Source organism: Heptranchias perlo, chromosome 20 (genome assembly GCF_035084215.1).
Source record: "Heptranchias perlo isolate sHepPer1 chromosome 20, sHepPer1.hap1, whole genome shotgun sequence".
In the NCBI taxonomy this organism is placed as follows: Eukaryota; Metazoa; Chordata; class Chondrichthyes; order Hexanchiformes; family Hexanchidae; genus Heptranchias; species Heptranchias perlo.
In genome coordinates, this window is record NC_090344.1 from 12,078,895 (window position 1) to 12,095,477 (window position 16,583).

Genomic DNA, 16,583 nt, shown 5'->3' on the forward strand with positions numbered 1-16,583 from the left:
GGCCGCCTGTCCGGCCCCATTCTCTCGAATCACAAGTTGCTGGCGGAAAGCAGCAAATGCCGCTTCAAACAGCGCATCATCGCCCATCCCTGGGAAACAAAACACCACAGAAGCTTTGACAGCACATCGCAAGCAGCGTCTGTCCCGCAATTGTTGCTCCGCTGCAAAGACAGAACTTGCCAGTTGTTTCAAAATTTACAGCCTGAACAGGGGCTTCAACCCTGGACCCTCAGATCACCACCCACTTTAAAATTCTGATGCTCTACCGACTGAGCTAACCAGGCTCGCTTTCGAGCAGTTTCCATTATATAGATTCATGGTAGAACTCTGAATTATTCCTCGTCGAAATCGAAACATGGTGAAGATCCCTTTTTTTAAATTCTCAATAACGTGTTGAGGAGAATCCTTGTTCCTGTTGAACATGATGTAAGAAACATGGACAGTGAACTCGTGAGTTTACAATTCTTCTTGTTTGTGCCAAATGTCTTGTCATTCGTTGTCACCAATTAAAATAACACTTTGCCCAGTGGCCCAAAAGCTGAACTTGTCCCACACGGGAGCTGGAAAAGGCCTCTCTACCTTTAAGCGTATTAACATCTGTGAGCTGAATAATTTCACTCGTTACACAGTGACACCAGGCAGCATATTTCCCTTCCAAATTTTCCCCACACGAAACTTCCAAACAATGAATATCCGTTTAACGAAAAGAAGAATTGTGTGTTTGGTTCTTTAGATTTAAAGATCTCGTACCGGCCCCTTTGCCATATCAGCTGCCGCTAAAAGCCCCCTCTTCCCCTATGAACAAGTAAACTCACACCTGCTGTTGCAAGACGGTAGGCCAGAGGAACCCAAGTGCCCACATGGGAACACGTGTTATGGAACATAACAGTTGAACCGTAAACTCCGTTCAAAATGTTCGGAGTGAAAGGTTCGACTGTTGAAGGTGAGGCTTAAACTTACAACCTGGGCATTTCGGGACCGATTGCCCCACGACAACGACTCTCAATGATACGGCGACGGAGGATCAATGCTCCCGTCAAACACCTTCATCCTCGGTCTCTCAATTATCGCTTCGTGATCTTTCTCAAACAGAAGCCTCCAATCAGGATGCACTTCGTCAAATATCCGCAATGAACTTTAAAAGCCGTGGAATCTGAAACAAAACCACAAAGGATAAGAACTTTTATTCATATTATTATTAACTGAAGGATATTTTTTTTTGGTACTTTAAGAACGATTTGGGCAAAGTGGGAGCTGAAACTAAGAAACTCTCTCTGGGCTGTCGGTGACTGAAGAGATGGGCGTGATTTCATGAGAAAACTGAGGGTTTGATTCGAGCACCTATTTCATTTTTCCTCAGGATTCATCGCCTCAAAGTTCCAGGGTTTCAATGTGTGTTTTGTCTGCAAGAAAATGTACCGTGATCATTGCCGGCTGAGCAGGGCTGTTAGTCCAACATTTACCCCGTGGACTAAACAAAAACCTTGTGATCGGAGAGCAGGCACATGAAACTTATAAAGGAATGGAACATTGGTTTCACGGAAATCACAATTCATCTTGACAGACAAGGTCCCGAAAGGCTAATTCGCTGTGACATGGAGATTTCTGTAGTGAGCGAGACCAGACTGTTTCTATGTTCAGAGAATAAATGTCACACTCTTTATGTTGGAAAAGCAAAACGGGTGGGGATGTTTGTCATCGCCCGATGCCTTTGTGTTGTATCAGATGCTTCTCGTTGCGTTACTTTCATCTTGATCGCATATTCGGTTAGGGCGTTTCTGTGATAAACGGGGACAATTGCCTGTTATTGATAAATTTAACAACGGCTGCAGCAGATTCCTGGTGTCAGAAGCACTGAACTTTTAATCGCACTCTTACGGTACAGTCTTTAAAATGGTGAAATTTCATCACATGCAAAGCACAAAAATCAACGATTCCAACCACTCGCTGTGTAAAGAAGTTTTGCTCATGTCACCTTTGGTCCTTTTGCCAATCACCTTAAATGTATGCCCTTTGGTTCATGTCCCTTCCGCCAATGGGAACAGTTTCTCTCTATCTACTCTGTCTAGGCCTTTCATGATTTTGAATATCTCTATCAAATCTCCTCTGAACCTTCTCAGTTCCAAGGAGAACAATCCCAGCTTCTCCAGTCTATCCATGTAATTTAAGTCCCTCATCCCTGGAATCACTCCAGTAAATCTCCTCTGCACCCTCTCAAGGCCTTCACATCCTTCCAAAAATGCGCTGGATACAATATTCGATTTGGTTTATAAAGGTTCATCATGACTTCCTTGTTTTTCTACTCGACGCCCCTCTCTATAACCCCAGGATCCAGTCTGCTTTTTAAGCCGCTTTTTCAAACTGCCCTGCCACTTTCAACGATTTGTGCACATATACCCCCAGATCCCTCTGTTCCTCTAACCCTTTTAGAATTGTGCCCTCCAGTTTATATTGCCTCTCCTCATTTTCCCACCGAAATGCATCACCTCGCATTTTGCCGTCTTAAACTGCATCTGCCACGTGTCTGTCCATGCCACCGACGTGTCCATATCCTCTTGAAGCCTATCCACCTCACTGTTCACTACCCTTCCAAGTTTTGTGTCATCTGCAAATTTTGATATTGAACCCTTTACTCCCAAGTCCAAGTCATTAATATCGATCAAGAAAAGTAGTGGTCCCAGCACCGACCCGTATGGAACACCATTGCCCACCTCCCTCCAGTCCGAAAAACAACCATTCACCACAACTCTCTGTTTCCTGTCATTTAGCCAGTTCTGTTACCATGTTGCTATTGCTCCCTGTGTTCCACGGGGCCGCAATCTTGAGCGCAAGCCTACCACGTGGCACTTTATCAAACGCTTTTTGAAAATCGATATACACCACGTCAACTGCATTGACCTCATCTACCCTCTCTGTTACCTCATCAAACAACTCTATCAAGTTGGGTAAACACGATTTGCCTTTAATAAATCTGTGCTGGCATTCCCTAATCAATCCATACTCGTCCAAGTGACTGTTAATTCACTCCCGGATTATCGTTTCCAAAACTTTTCCCATCACCGAGGTTAAACTGACTGACCTATAGTTGCTGGGTTTATCTTTCCACACTTTTTTGAACAAGGTTGTAACCTTTGCAATTCTCCAGTCCTCTGGCACCATCCCCATATCTAAGGATGTCTGGAAGATTATGGCCAGTACCTCTGCAATTTCCCCCTTTACTTCCCTCAGCATCCTCGGGTGCATCCCATCCAGACTAGTTGACTTATCTATTTTAAGTACAGCAAGCCTTTCTAGTACTTCTTCTTTCTCATTTTTCAGCCTATCCAGTATCTTAACTATATCTTCCTTTATCGAGAATCTGGCAGCATGTTCTTCCTTGTTAAAGAACAATGCGAAGGACTCATTTAGTACCTTTGCCATGCCAATTGCCTCCATGTGTAGATCTCCGTTATGATCCCTAATCGTCCCCGCCCCTCCTCTTATTACCCGTTTACTGTTAACATGTCTGTAGAAGACTTTTGGATTCCCTTGTATGTTGTCTGCTCTTCTTATACTCTCTCTTTGCCCCCCTTATTGTTTTTTCACTTCCTCTCTGAACTTTCTATATTATCTCGGTTTGGTACTTGTGTTATCAGCTTGATACCTGTCATACGCCTCTTTTTTCCACTTCATCTTACTCTCTATCTCTCTTATTACCCACGGAGCTCTGGCTTTAGTTGCCCTACCTTTCTCCCTCGTTGGAATGTACCTTCTCTATACCCGAATCATCTTTTTAAAGACAAACCACTGTCCAATTATAGTTTTGCCTGACAATGTTGGATTCCAATTTACCAGGGCCCAGATCTGTTCTCATCCCACTGAAATTGGCCCTCCTCCATTTGAGTATTTATACTAAGAGTGGACAAAGTCCATTTCCATAGCTATTCTAATCCTTATGATACTGATCGCTGCTCCCTAAATGCTTCCCCACTGACACTTGCTCCAATTGGCCCGACTGATTCCATTGAACCAAGTCCAGCAATGCCTCCTTCCTCAGTGGGCCAGAAACGTACTGGTCGAGAAAGTTATCCTGAACACATTTCAAAAATTCCTCCCCTTCTTTGCGCCTTATATTATTGTTATCCCAGTCTATATTCGGATAGTTGAAATCCCCCGTTATCACTACTCTATGGCTTTTGCACTTCTCTGTAATTTCCCTGCACATTTGCACCTCTATATCCGTCCCACTAGCTGGTGGCCTATTGAATACACCAAGTAGTGTAATCGCACCTCTATTGTTCCTTAACTCGAACTCAGTACCCAGGAGAAATTCCCGAGTTCCTGGGCACTTTTTATTGAGCAGAAGTTAGCAGCAAAATGTGTTTGTAGTGGGCAACCTGTAAAACAGAGCTCCAAGTATCGGTTTAAATGAAGTCCTGAACTGACAAAGGGGAGGGCAGATGAGGATTGAATTAAATCCCAATTAATTGAATCTAAGGTTTAAAGAAGTGAATCTGTCAGGAGCGGGATTCCTGATCCTGTGTGTGAGCTGAAACAGGATCGGTACCGTTCTGTAAAGAGAGAGCGGCAGGCGGCTCCCAGACAGGGCTCAGGCCGGGACCGGTAACTCACCACGGGCGGCGGCTGGATTGGAGAGCGGGGCTCTTGCGCTGTTGCTGCTGCTGCTTCCGCCTCTGAGAGTCCCTGTGGCGTTCAATACCGATCTCCCTCCCATGGATCCGGCTCAAAGGGTGCTGTATGGACCTCGTGGCGCAACGGTAGCGCGTCTGACTCCAGATCAGAAGGATGCGTGTTCGAATCACGTCGGGGTCATAAACATTTTCACGGCGTTTCAGTGTCTCGCTGACTCTGTTTCACAGCGGATGGTGTGTTCACTATTTGTAAAATAACAATTATCATGGAATCATACAATGGACCGTCCGACCCATCAATCCCGTACCTGCCTTTTGTAAGAGCAATCCAGTTCTTCCCATTCCCGGGCACTTTCCCCGTTGCTCTGCATTTTCCCCATCAAGTGTTTATCCATTCCTTTTTAAAAGCCACGATTGAATCTGCTTCCACCACCCTCACAGACAGCGCATCCCAGATTATAACTATTCACTGCTTTAAAAAGTTTTCCCTCATGTTGCCTTTGGTTCTTTTGCCAATCACCTCAATTCTGTGTCCTGTGGTTCCAGACCATTCCGCAAATTAGAAAAGCTCTTCTTTCTTTATTTCATCTGAACCCTTCATGATTTTGAACACTTCGATCAAATCTCCTCTGAATTTTCTCTGCTCGAAGGGGAACAACTCCAGCTCGCGGCAAATGCGGTTAATTCGTTCCAATTCATTTATTTGAGCATTGAACAGACCTTTTAATAGTGACCACTGGACCCTGTTCCGAAGTTACTTATTGGTGCAGAATGCAAAACGTTCCTACATTGGCTGGGAATCGAGCCTGGGTCTCTCATACGGCAAGCGAGAATTCTACCCCTGAACCACCAATGCTCGTACCTAGCGTTCCTGCATGTGTCCATTTGGAATTCTGTCTGCACGAACATGGGGTTGACAGCTGCGATGGCCGAATGGTTGAAACGTTGGGCTCAAAATTCCAATTGGGGTTTTCCAGCGTAGGGTTGAATTCTGTTGGAAGCGCTACTGTTTAAAGATCTCTTCAATGCTCTCCCAGCATGACAGATACAACAGCGTAGCCGATGCTTTCAATTGGATGTTAAAACTTCTCTTGCAAGATCCGGAGACGGAATCTGTAACTTAAATTCTGCTGGTTTGCTAAACCTGACATTTATACACCTTATTTTCTTTGCATTCATCCCTCTATATCTCCCTGTCTCTGGCTCTTCTCTCTCTGCGTTGTCCCCGATGGACTTCTCAGGTTTCCTTGAACGGCGAAGGCTGATGTAACCTGCAACACCAGCAGAGAAGGGTAAAGAAATAAAAGACTGAGACAGTAGGAAAAGTAAAGTTGCAAGCCAGCTGCTGCAGCCAATGCCTACACATCAATGTCTCTTCGCTCTCACAGTGAAACAAAACACTAATTTGATTGAAGTATACTTATGGTAGAGTGTATATTATCACAATGCCGAGAAGTTTACGTGTGAGCATTGGAGTTTGAGGGGTAGAATTCTTGCTTGCGGTAATTCTATTCCTGTAAAACTAGTTCCTGAAGTCTAGGATGGAAAGTATCCTGGCTGAGCGGTCGAAGGCGCTGGTTTAAATTTCCAGTTAAATCCCACGATTTGTAAATAGATGAAAATCATAGTTTGCGTCTCCAAAACCGCAGCCTCCCTCCTGTAAACAAGTAATACTAAACATCTTCATCTGCTATTGCAACAGCGTGGTCCGGAGGAACCACATGGCAATTCAAATAAGTTGATACATTTTCGAACACACCAATTGTACCTTCAACTCCGGTCGAAATGTTCACAAGCAAAAGGATTGTTTGATCCAGCTGAGACTCGAATTAACAACCTCGGCATTTCCCCAGAATCTACGGCATAAAAAGAACGCGCACTGACCGATTGTGCCGCGAGAGCCCGGTCACTCTGATCACCTGTCCCACTCTGCTGGAAAGAATCTTAAGGTGAGATGTCCTTACCTGTGGAAACGTGTCCTGTCCCCGTGATGAAACTAATATCTGCACTTTCACTTTCAGCTTCTTTCACATCCTCTGCTCCATCGCTCTACAATCGGGTTTTCTGTGAACAGGTCAAAATGAACATTGCCAAAAATTCTGTCAGTGGTGAAATTTGAACGCAGAAACAACACAGACATTGGATCCAAGCGCTTCTGACCACCAGATCAGGCTTCCATAAAACATGGCCACTGTTTAAAGGTCCGTTTAATGCTCACATAAATGAATTGGAACCAATTGACCGCATTTGCCGCGTGCTGGGATTGTTCCCTTCGAGCAGAGAAGGTTCAGAGGAGATTTGATAGAAGTGTTCAAAGTCATGAAGGGTTCAGATAAAGTAAATAAAGAGAAGCTGTTCCCATTGGCGGAACTGTCGAGAGCCAGAGGACACAGATTTGAGGTGATTGGGAAAAGAACCAAAGGCGACATGAGGAAAATCTTTTTTACGCAGCGAGTAGTTATAATCTGGAATGCGCTGCCTGAAAGGGTGGTGGAAGCAGATTCAATCGTGGCTTTCAAAAAGGAATTTGATAAGTACTTGAAGCGGAAAAAATGCAGGGCTACGAGGAAAGGGCCTAACTGAGTTGCTCTTACATAATGCCAGGAATCTTACAACACCAGGTTATAGTCCAACAAATTTATTTTAAAATCACAAGCTTTCGGAGATTATCTCCTTCGTCAGATGATTGAATGAAAAGGTTCTCAAATCGCATATCTTATACGATGTTGGGACAGCATCACACCAATCAAAAGGTGTCGTTGTTATTCAAACAGGCCAGTCACGGAGAACAGCACGTCCCAGTACACTCGATATACATTGTGTCTTTTACACAGGCAGGCAGAAAGAAACTCAAAATGGCAGAGAGAGAGAGAGAGAGAATCGTCGAGCAGAAGTTGATAGCCAAGTTCCGCACCCATGAGGACGGCCTCAACCGGGATCTTGGGTTCATGTCACGCTACACGTAACCCCACCAGCAAAAAGGGGGAAAAATTTATATGTTTTTTAAAATTCTCTCTCTCTCTCTCTCTCTCTGCCATTTTGAGTTTCTTTCTGCCTGCCTGTGTAAAAGACACAATGTATATCGAGTGTACTGGGACGTGCTGTTCTCCGTGACTGGCCTGTTTGAATAACAACGACACCTTTTGATTGGTGTGATGCTGTCCCAACATCGTATAAGATATGCGATTTGAGAACCTTTTCATTCAATCATCTGACGAAGGAGATAATCTCCGAAAGCTTGTGATTTTAAAATAAATTTGTTGGACTATAACCTGGTGTTGTAAGATTCCTTACATTTGTCCACCCCAGTCCATCACCGGCATCTCCACATCATTACATAATGCCGGCATGGGTTCGATAGGTCGAATGGCCTCCTTCTGTACTGTGTCCATTCTATGATTCTACAATAATTATTATTTTACAAACATTGAACAGCCCATCCCAAAAAGACGGCACCGCTATAAAACAGAGAGACATTTAACCGCCGTGGAAACGTGAATCGAACACGCATCTTTCCGACATTGGAATCGGACGCGCTACCGTTGCGCCACGAGGCCCACATCCAATAGCTGGAGCCGTATCCATAAGAGGGAGATCAGTACCGACCGCCGCACGGACTCACAGAAGCGGAAGCAGCAACAGCAACAGCGCAGGAGCCCCGCTCTCTCATCCAGCCGCTGCCCGGTCCCGGCCTGAGCCCTGTCTGGGAGCCGCCTGCCGGTCTCTCTTCACTGAACGAGATCATTAAAGGCTCCTGCAGCGCTGTCTCGGCGAATAGCAACAGTTCAAAACCGCATTCCAGATGCGACAACAAAACCATCAGTTTTCTGCTGTTCGCCAGCTCCCGGAGTGAGAGAGGCTGCGACATCAGGATTTATGGAGGACCGAAGAGAGTGAAACTTTATTTGGGCTTTAGTGGGAAATCCAGTGAAAGTGAATAAGAGCTCCTGGATTTGAACCAGTGAAATTGCCTGAGCGGGAATCAGATCCAAAGATCAACTGGCAACAGAGCCGTGCAGCCAATGTAAAATTTCGCTGTCACGCAGCCGATTAGCCATCCTTCCAGAACACAGTATCCGTCCATTCTCGCTTTCTTCTACAATATATGATATACAGCGATATCAGATTCAACACTTATTATTTCAAGTCAACAATATTATCCTCTCTTCACCAAATTCGTTTTGAATGTACGACTTGCATTATCATGAAACACTTTGCTGAATGAATTGCTCTGAAGCTCCATAAATGTGGAGACATTGGCTACGAACTCATCAGCTGCGTTTTAACTTTACTTTTCCTACCGTCTCAGCCAGCTGGTGTTGCTGGTTAGATCAGCTTTCACCATTCAAGGAAGCCTGAGAATTCTATCAATTGAATTATTTGGATAATAAATTAAACGATTGAATTATTTGTATAATAAATTAAATCCTTTAATTTTTTTGATAATTAAACATTTGAAGTGTTTATATAAAAATAAACACTTGAATAAATTGTATAATAAATGAAACAGTTAAATTGTTTATACTGTAAATTAAACAATTGAATTATTTATATAATAAATTAAACAATTGAATTATTGATATGATAAAATAAACAATTGAATTATTGATATGATAAAATAAACAATTGAATTATTTATACATAAAAATAAAGGATTGAACTATTTATACAATAAATTAAACAATTGATTTAGTCATATGATAAATTAATCAATTGAATTATTTAGATAACCAATTAAGCTATTGAATTATTTATATAATAAATGAAACACAAATTATTATAAAAGAAATTAAACAATTGAATTTTGTATGAACAAATTAAAGACTTGTGTTCTTTATATAATAAATTAAACAGTTGATGATATAACAAATTTTAAAAATGAATTATTTATATGATAAATTAAACACGAAGTATTTATGCAATCAATTAAACAATTTCATTATATAATACATTAAACAATTCAATTATTGATATATTAAGTTAAACTATTGAATTATTTATATAAGTTAAACAATTGAATTATTTAGATAATAATTTAAACACATGAATTATTATATAATATATTATACACATGAATAATGTATGTAAAAAATTAAACACTTGTCGACAAGAGACAGAGTCAGTGACGGATACAGAGATGCAAGGAAATAAACAAAGAGTATAAATGCCAGGTTCTGCAATCTAGCAGAATTTAAGTTGCTGATTGGGAGATAATACTTCTCGTGTCTTGAAATCTTGAAAGAAAGCATTGGTCGCCCGCCACGGTGGAATGCCTCTCCTGCTTTGAAATAGGTAAACGCGGTCAATTAGCTCTAGTTTATTCATTTGGACATTGAACAGATCGTTAAACAGTAACTCACCGAGTAGAATTCAAACCGGGGCAAGAAAACCCGAGTGGGGTGAGTCCAACGTTTCAAACACGAGGCCATTGCAGCTGCACAAAGTAATTCTTGCACAGCTGTGGGTCAGAATGAGGAGGGGGATCACAGTACCTCCGTCAGACTGCATGTGCTTTAAAAGAGGATTCCAAACGGACACATGCAGCAAATGGCCATGGGAGGATTGGTGGTATTGGCATTGAATTCTCGCCTGCTTATCATGCGATTCGAGCTTGATACCTGGCCAATGCAGGATCGTTCCAAATTCTGCACCAATGAGGAACACGGGATCAGGATTCGGCCATCTCGCCCATCGAGTCTGTTCCGCAATTCAGTCCACAAAAAGCAGAACAAATCGAATCCGGCCAATTGCCGCACCATAAGTCTGCTCTCAATCATCAGCAAAGTGATGGAAGGTGTCGTCGACAGCGCTATCAAGCGGCACGAACTCACCAATAAGCTATTAATCGATGCTCAGTTTGGGTTCCACCAGGACAAATAGGCTCCAGATCTCATGACAGCCTTGGTCCTACCATGGACAAAAGAGCTGAATTCCAGAGGTGAGGTGAAAGTGACTGCCCTTGACAGCAAGGCAGCATTTGACCGAGTGTGACATCAAGAAGCCCGAGTAAATTTGAAGTCAATGGGAATCAGGGAGAAAACTCTCCAGTGGCTGGAGTCATACCGAGCACAAAGGAAGATGGTAGAGTTTGTTGGAGGCCAATCATCTCAGCCCCAGGACATGGCTGCAGGAGTTCCTCAGGGCAGTGTCCTAGGCCCAACCATCTTCAGCTGCTTCATCAATGACCTTCCCTCCATCATAACGTCAGAAATGGGGATGTTCGCTGATGATTGCACAGTGTTCATTTCCATTCGCAACCCCTCAGATAATGAAGCCGTCCGAGCCCGCATGCAGCAAGACCTGGACAACATCCAGGCTTGGGCTCATAAGTGGCAAGTAACATTCGCGCCAGACAAGTGCCAGTCAAGAGACTTTCTAACCACCTCGCCTTGACTTTCAACGAGATTACCATCGCAGAATCACTCAAATCAACATCCTGGGGGTGAGAACGGATCAGAAACTTAACTGGACCAACCACATAAATACTCTGGCGACAAGAGCAGGTCAGCGGCTGGGTATTCTGTGGCGAGTGAATCACCTCCTCATTCTCCAAAGCCTTTCCACCATCGACAAGGCATAAATCAGGAAGGTGATGGAATAATCTCCACTTGCCTGGATGGGTACAGCTCCAACAACACTCAAGAAGCTCGACACCATCCAGGACAAAGCAGCCCGCTTGATTGGCACCCCATCCTCCACACTAAACATTCATTCCCTTCACCACCGGTGCACAGTGGCTGCAGTGTGTACCTTCCACAGGGTGGACTGCAGCAACTCGCCAAGGCTTCTTCAACAGCACCTCCCAAACCCGCGACCTCTACCACCTAGAAGGAAAAGAGCAGCAGGCACATGGGAACAAAACCGCCTGCACGTTCCTCTGCAATTCACACCCCGTCCCGACTTGGAAATATATCGCCGTTCCCTCGTCGTCACTGGGTAAAAATCCTGGAACTCCCAACCTAACAGCACTGTGGGAGAACCTTCACCACACGGACTTCAGCAGTTGAAGAAGACGGCTCACGACCACCTTCTCAAGGGCAGTAAGGGATGGACAATAAATGCTGGCCTTGCCAGCGACGCCCACATTCTATGAATATTTTAAAAATGTCTGACCTGTGACCTAACTCCCTATAACCGCCTCAGCCCCATATCTCTTCGTAACTTCGGTTAACAAAAACCTGTCAATCTAAGATTTAAAATTTACAATTGAGGTCGCTTCAACTGCCGTTTGCTGAACCGTGTTCCAAACTTCTACCAACCTTTGCGTGTAGAAGTGTTTCCTAACTTTATTCCTGAAAGTCCTGGCTCTAATTTTTACGCTATGTTCCCTCATCATAGACTCCCCAACCAGCGGAAATAGTTTCTCTCTATCTACCCCTTCAGTTCCCCTTAATATCTTGAAACTTCGATCAAATCACCCCTTAATCTTCTGAATTCTAGGGAATGCAACATAGGAACAGGAATAGGCCATTCAGCCCCTCGTTCCTGCTCTGCCATTTGATAAGATCATGGCTGATCTGTGATCTAATTCCATGTACCTGCCTATGGCCCATATCCCTTAATACCTTTGGTTGCCAAAAAGAAACTGTCCATCTCAGATTTAAATTTAGCAATTGAGCTAGTATTAATTGCCGTTCGCGGAAGAGAGTTCCAAACTTCTACAACCCTTTGTGTGTAGAAATGTTTTCTAATCTCACTCCTGAAAGGTCTGGCTCTAATTTTTAGACTGTGCCATCTACTCCTAGAATCCCCAATCAGTGGAAATAGTTTCTCTCTATCCACCCTATCTGTTCCCCTAATAAACTTCGATCAGATCACCCCTTAACCTTCGAAACTGTAGAGAATGCAACCCCAATTTGTGTAATCTCTCCTCGTAACTTAAACCTTGAAGTCCGGGTATCATTCTAGTAAACCTACGCTGCACTGCCTCCAAGGTCAATATGTCCTTCCGAAGGTGCGGTTCCCAAAACTGCACACAGTACTCCAGGTGTGGTCTAACCAGGGTTTTGTACGGCTCTGGCATAACTTCTGCCTCCTTGTACTCTAGTCCTCTAGTTATAAAGGCCAGCATTCCATTAGCCTTCTTGATTATTTTCTGCACCTGATCATGACACTTCAATGATCTATGTACCTGAACCCTTAAGTCCCTTTGGACATTCACTGTTTTTAACTTTTTTACCATTTAGAAAGGACCCTGTTCTATCCTTTTTTGATCCAAAGTGGATGACCTCACATTTGTCTACATTGAATTCCATTTGCCACAGTTTTGCCCATTCACCTAATCTATCAATATCGCTTTGTAATTTTATGTTTTCATCTACATTGCTTACAATGTCACCAATCTTTATGTCATCGGCAAACTTAGATATGAGACTTTCGATGCCTTCATCGAAGTCGTTAATGAATATTGTAAATAATTGAGTCCCTAAGACAGATCCCTGCGGGACTCCACTGGTCACATCCTGCCAATGTGAGTACCTACCCATCCCTACTCTCTGTCGCCTTTCGCTCAGCCAACTTTCTAACCAAGTCCGTACTTTTCCTTCGATTCCATGGGCTTCTATCTTCGCTAACAATCTCTGATGTGGGACCTTATCAAATGCCTTCTGGAAGTCCATATGAATAACATCCATTGACATTCCCTTGTCCACTACTTTAGTCACCTCTTCAAAAAATTCAATCAGGTTTGTCAAGCACGACCTCCTTTCACAAATCCATGCTGGCTCTCTCTGATTAACTGTAAATTCTCGAGGTGTTCAGTCACCCTATACTTAATTATAGACTCCAGCATTTTCCCCACAACAACCCTAGTTTGTGTAATCTCTCCTCATAATTTAGCGCTGGGAATCCAGATACCATTCTGGTAAATCTATGCTTCACTCCCCCCAAGGCCAATATATAACTCCTAAGGTGCGGTGCTCAGAACTGATCAGAGTACTCCAGGTTTGGTCCAACCAGGAACTTTGTATAACTGAAGCATGACTTCTAACCCCTTGTATTCTAACCCTCCAGATATAAAGGCCAACATTCTATTTGACTATTTGATTATTTCCTGTACCTGTCCATGACAGTTTAATGATGTATGTACATAGACCCCGAAGTCCCTTTGGACCTCAAGAGTTTCGAGCAATTTACCATTTATAAAGTATTCTGATGTAACATTTTTAGGTCCAAAGTGGACGGCCTCACACGTGCCTACATTGAAATCAATTTGCCACAGTTTTGCCCATTCACTTAATCTAGTAATATCTCTCTGTAATCTCATTCTTCCACCTACACTGCTTACAATTCTGTCATCGGCAAACTTAGACATGTGATTCTCGATCCCGTCATCTAATATCAATCAGACCGGTCAAACTGGGCTAAATTCACATTCAGCTTCAATCTCCACAGCATCTTGAGACATTTTATTTACTACGTGTGTGTTGCGCTTTGGAAACTTCCACAGTCTGTCCTCTGGAGCTCAAATATAATTCAATTCTAATAACTGCAAAGATATCAAAATCCAATTGGTGACTTCGAACACAGAAACAGTGACAAAAAGGGCTCGTCCGGGATTTGAACCCGGGACCTCTCGCATATTCACCACCGTCTTCAGCCGATTGGCCATCCTTTCAGACCTCTTCTGTCCATCCAATCTCGTTTTCTATTCCGATGTGCAGCAATATCAAGTTGTACACTAACTATTTCCAGTCACCAATATTAGTCTCTCTTTAAAAAATTCGTTTCCAATGAACGACTTGTTTTATCAAATAAGACTTTTCAGAATTAGTTAATCTGAAGCTACATTGTAATCTGTCTCGGCATCGTCATAGAATATAAGTTACCATCAGTGTACTTCACTTATAACGCTGTTTTCTTTCACTGTGAGGGCGAAGAGACATAAATGTGGAGACATTAGCTCCGAATTTATCAGCTGGGTTGCACCATTACTTTTCCTGCCGTCTCGGCCTTTTTTTTTCATTACCTTTCCCTGCTGGTGTTGCAGGTGAGATCAGCTTTTACCGTTCCAGGATGCCTGAGAAGTCCATCAGGGGACAACATAGAGTCAAGAGACAAGGAGAGATAGAGAGATTCATGTAAATAAAGTCGCTTATAAATGGGTGGTTCTGCAAAGTAGCAGAATTTTAGTTGCAGATTGGGCAAGATTCTTTCTTGTGTATTTGAATGTTGCAAGAGTACATTGGGCACCCAATTAAAAGCGCCGGCCACGGTCGAGTATCTCTCATGCTCTGAGAGAGATAAATGAAGTGAATTAGATCCAGTTCATTCATTTGAGCATTGAACGGATCTTTAAACAATAATTCAGCGAGCAGAAATCAAACCTGCGAGGGAAAACTCCATTTGATCTTGAATTTAACGCTTCAACCACTCGGCGATCGCAGCGGCACATGGCAGTACTTACATGGCTGTGGATCAGACTGAGTTGGGTGATCACAGGAGCTCTGTCCGACTGCATGTTCTTTCAGATAAGATTCCAACAGGACACATGCATTTACTGATCATGGATGTATTGGTGGTTCAGGGGTCGAATTCTCGCTCACCACCTGAAAGGTTTGATTTCTGACCAATGAGGGATCCTTTAGCGTTCCAACAGCATCCACCGAAAATCAGACCACGTGAAACTTTCTTGGCGCCTCATTGGGCAAATCAGGGTCAGTAAATCACAGTTTCGGAGTTTCGATCGCCTCGCGGGTCGAAGGCGCTGCTTTTTGGTCTCCACCTCTCCTCGAGGCGTGGGTTGGATTCTGAATTCCGGCATTTAATCCTTTACAAAGACGGAGATATTTTTTGTTCCTTTGGCTTTGGTAGATTTTTCTGAGCTGTTGATTTGATCCTTCCAGAAAATCAACCCGATATCCGTCCACGGTAGATTTGTTTTCAAGTAAACCAGCAAAAAATATAAGAACGGATTGTCCTTCACAGCAGCTGCTTCGCACTCGGCTCCAAGCAGCTCCACGACCAGCAGCGAAATCTTGCCTTGCTCTCTGAATACATTAATTACTTTGCTACAATCGGCGGTATCGAGCATCAGCAAGTGAACAACAGCAGAACGGAAAACCACATTAATCATGAATGATGCTGAGAAGAGCCCGATCCTGTGGAAGGCAGATCAGGTTACCGGAATGAAACAGCCGCCCAGAGCTTTTGGAAGGAGGGAGAGTTTGTCTGCCTGAGTGGGAGAAGATTTTTTGCCTGAAAGTGAATGCGGTTTGAAGTGTTGCAGCTCGATGGCACTCCCTGCTGGTGAGGAGAGGCAAATGCTCCAGCAAAACAGCCGTGTTTGAGCAGACACAGAAAGCCTGAAGGTTTGAGAAAGGAAAAGAGGCGTCCTGTGCCACAGCGCCAAAATGTTAAGCTGTCAACTTACGAGAGCGGCCTTGAGCTAATTGCTGCTTGATCGCTCCATTGAGACGGAATTGAACCAACGATCATAAAGATCTACTCCTTTGAAGTGTTCTGTTCGACCAGCAAAGGTGTCGTCGGCCGGAAAAAAAACGTACCTCTCTTTGGTAATTTTTTCGTGAGCGCCTTTTGATGCCCTCAGACTCGTGGTGTCCCGTGCTCATGACCGAGGCTGACTCGGGACCTGTTCATCTCGCAGCGCTGTGAGAGTGTGAGCTGATGCTTGCTTTCTGCAATCTGAGCCAGTGGTGCAGTAAATAACGTATCTTCTAATAAATTGAAAACATTATAGGTTCGACTCTTACTCGGTTGAAAGGCTTCTGAATTTTTTGCATTACTTTATGACTTACAATGTGTAAAATGATAAAAATTCATCACATGCAAAGAGCAAAAATCTTTTTAAAGTTTTGACTGTCTCTTGATGACCCTGTCAGTATCTCCTTCAGTCTGAAATAAAAAGTTATCTGTTGATTCAAACAATGATGCAACGACGAACTGCGATTAATTTGCTTCATGCAGTTAATTCAATAGGTTCTTAATTCTTGT

General features: G+C 43.4%; 1 non-coding gene across 1 annotated transcript; it reads left to right on the forward strand.

Annotated features, from left to right (window-relative positions):
* The first annotated feature begins 4,740 nt into the window (after positions 1-4,740).
* On the forward strand, positions 4,741-4,812 carry trnaw-cca (transfer RNA tryptophan (anticodon CCA)). The gene has a single exon. It is a non-coding gene; the product is annotated as a tRNA-Trp (tRNA).
* Positions 4,813-16,583: the final 11,771 nt, after the last annotated feature.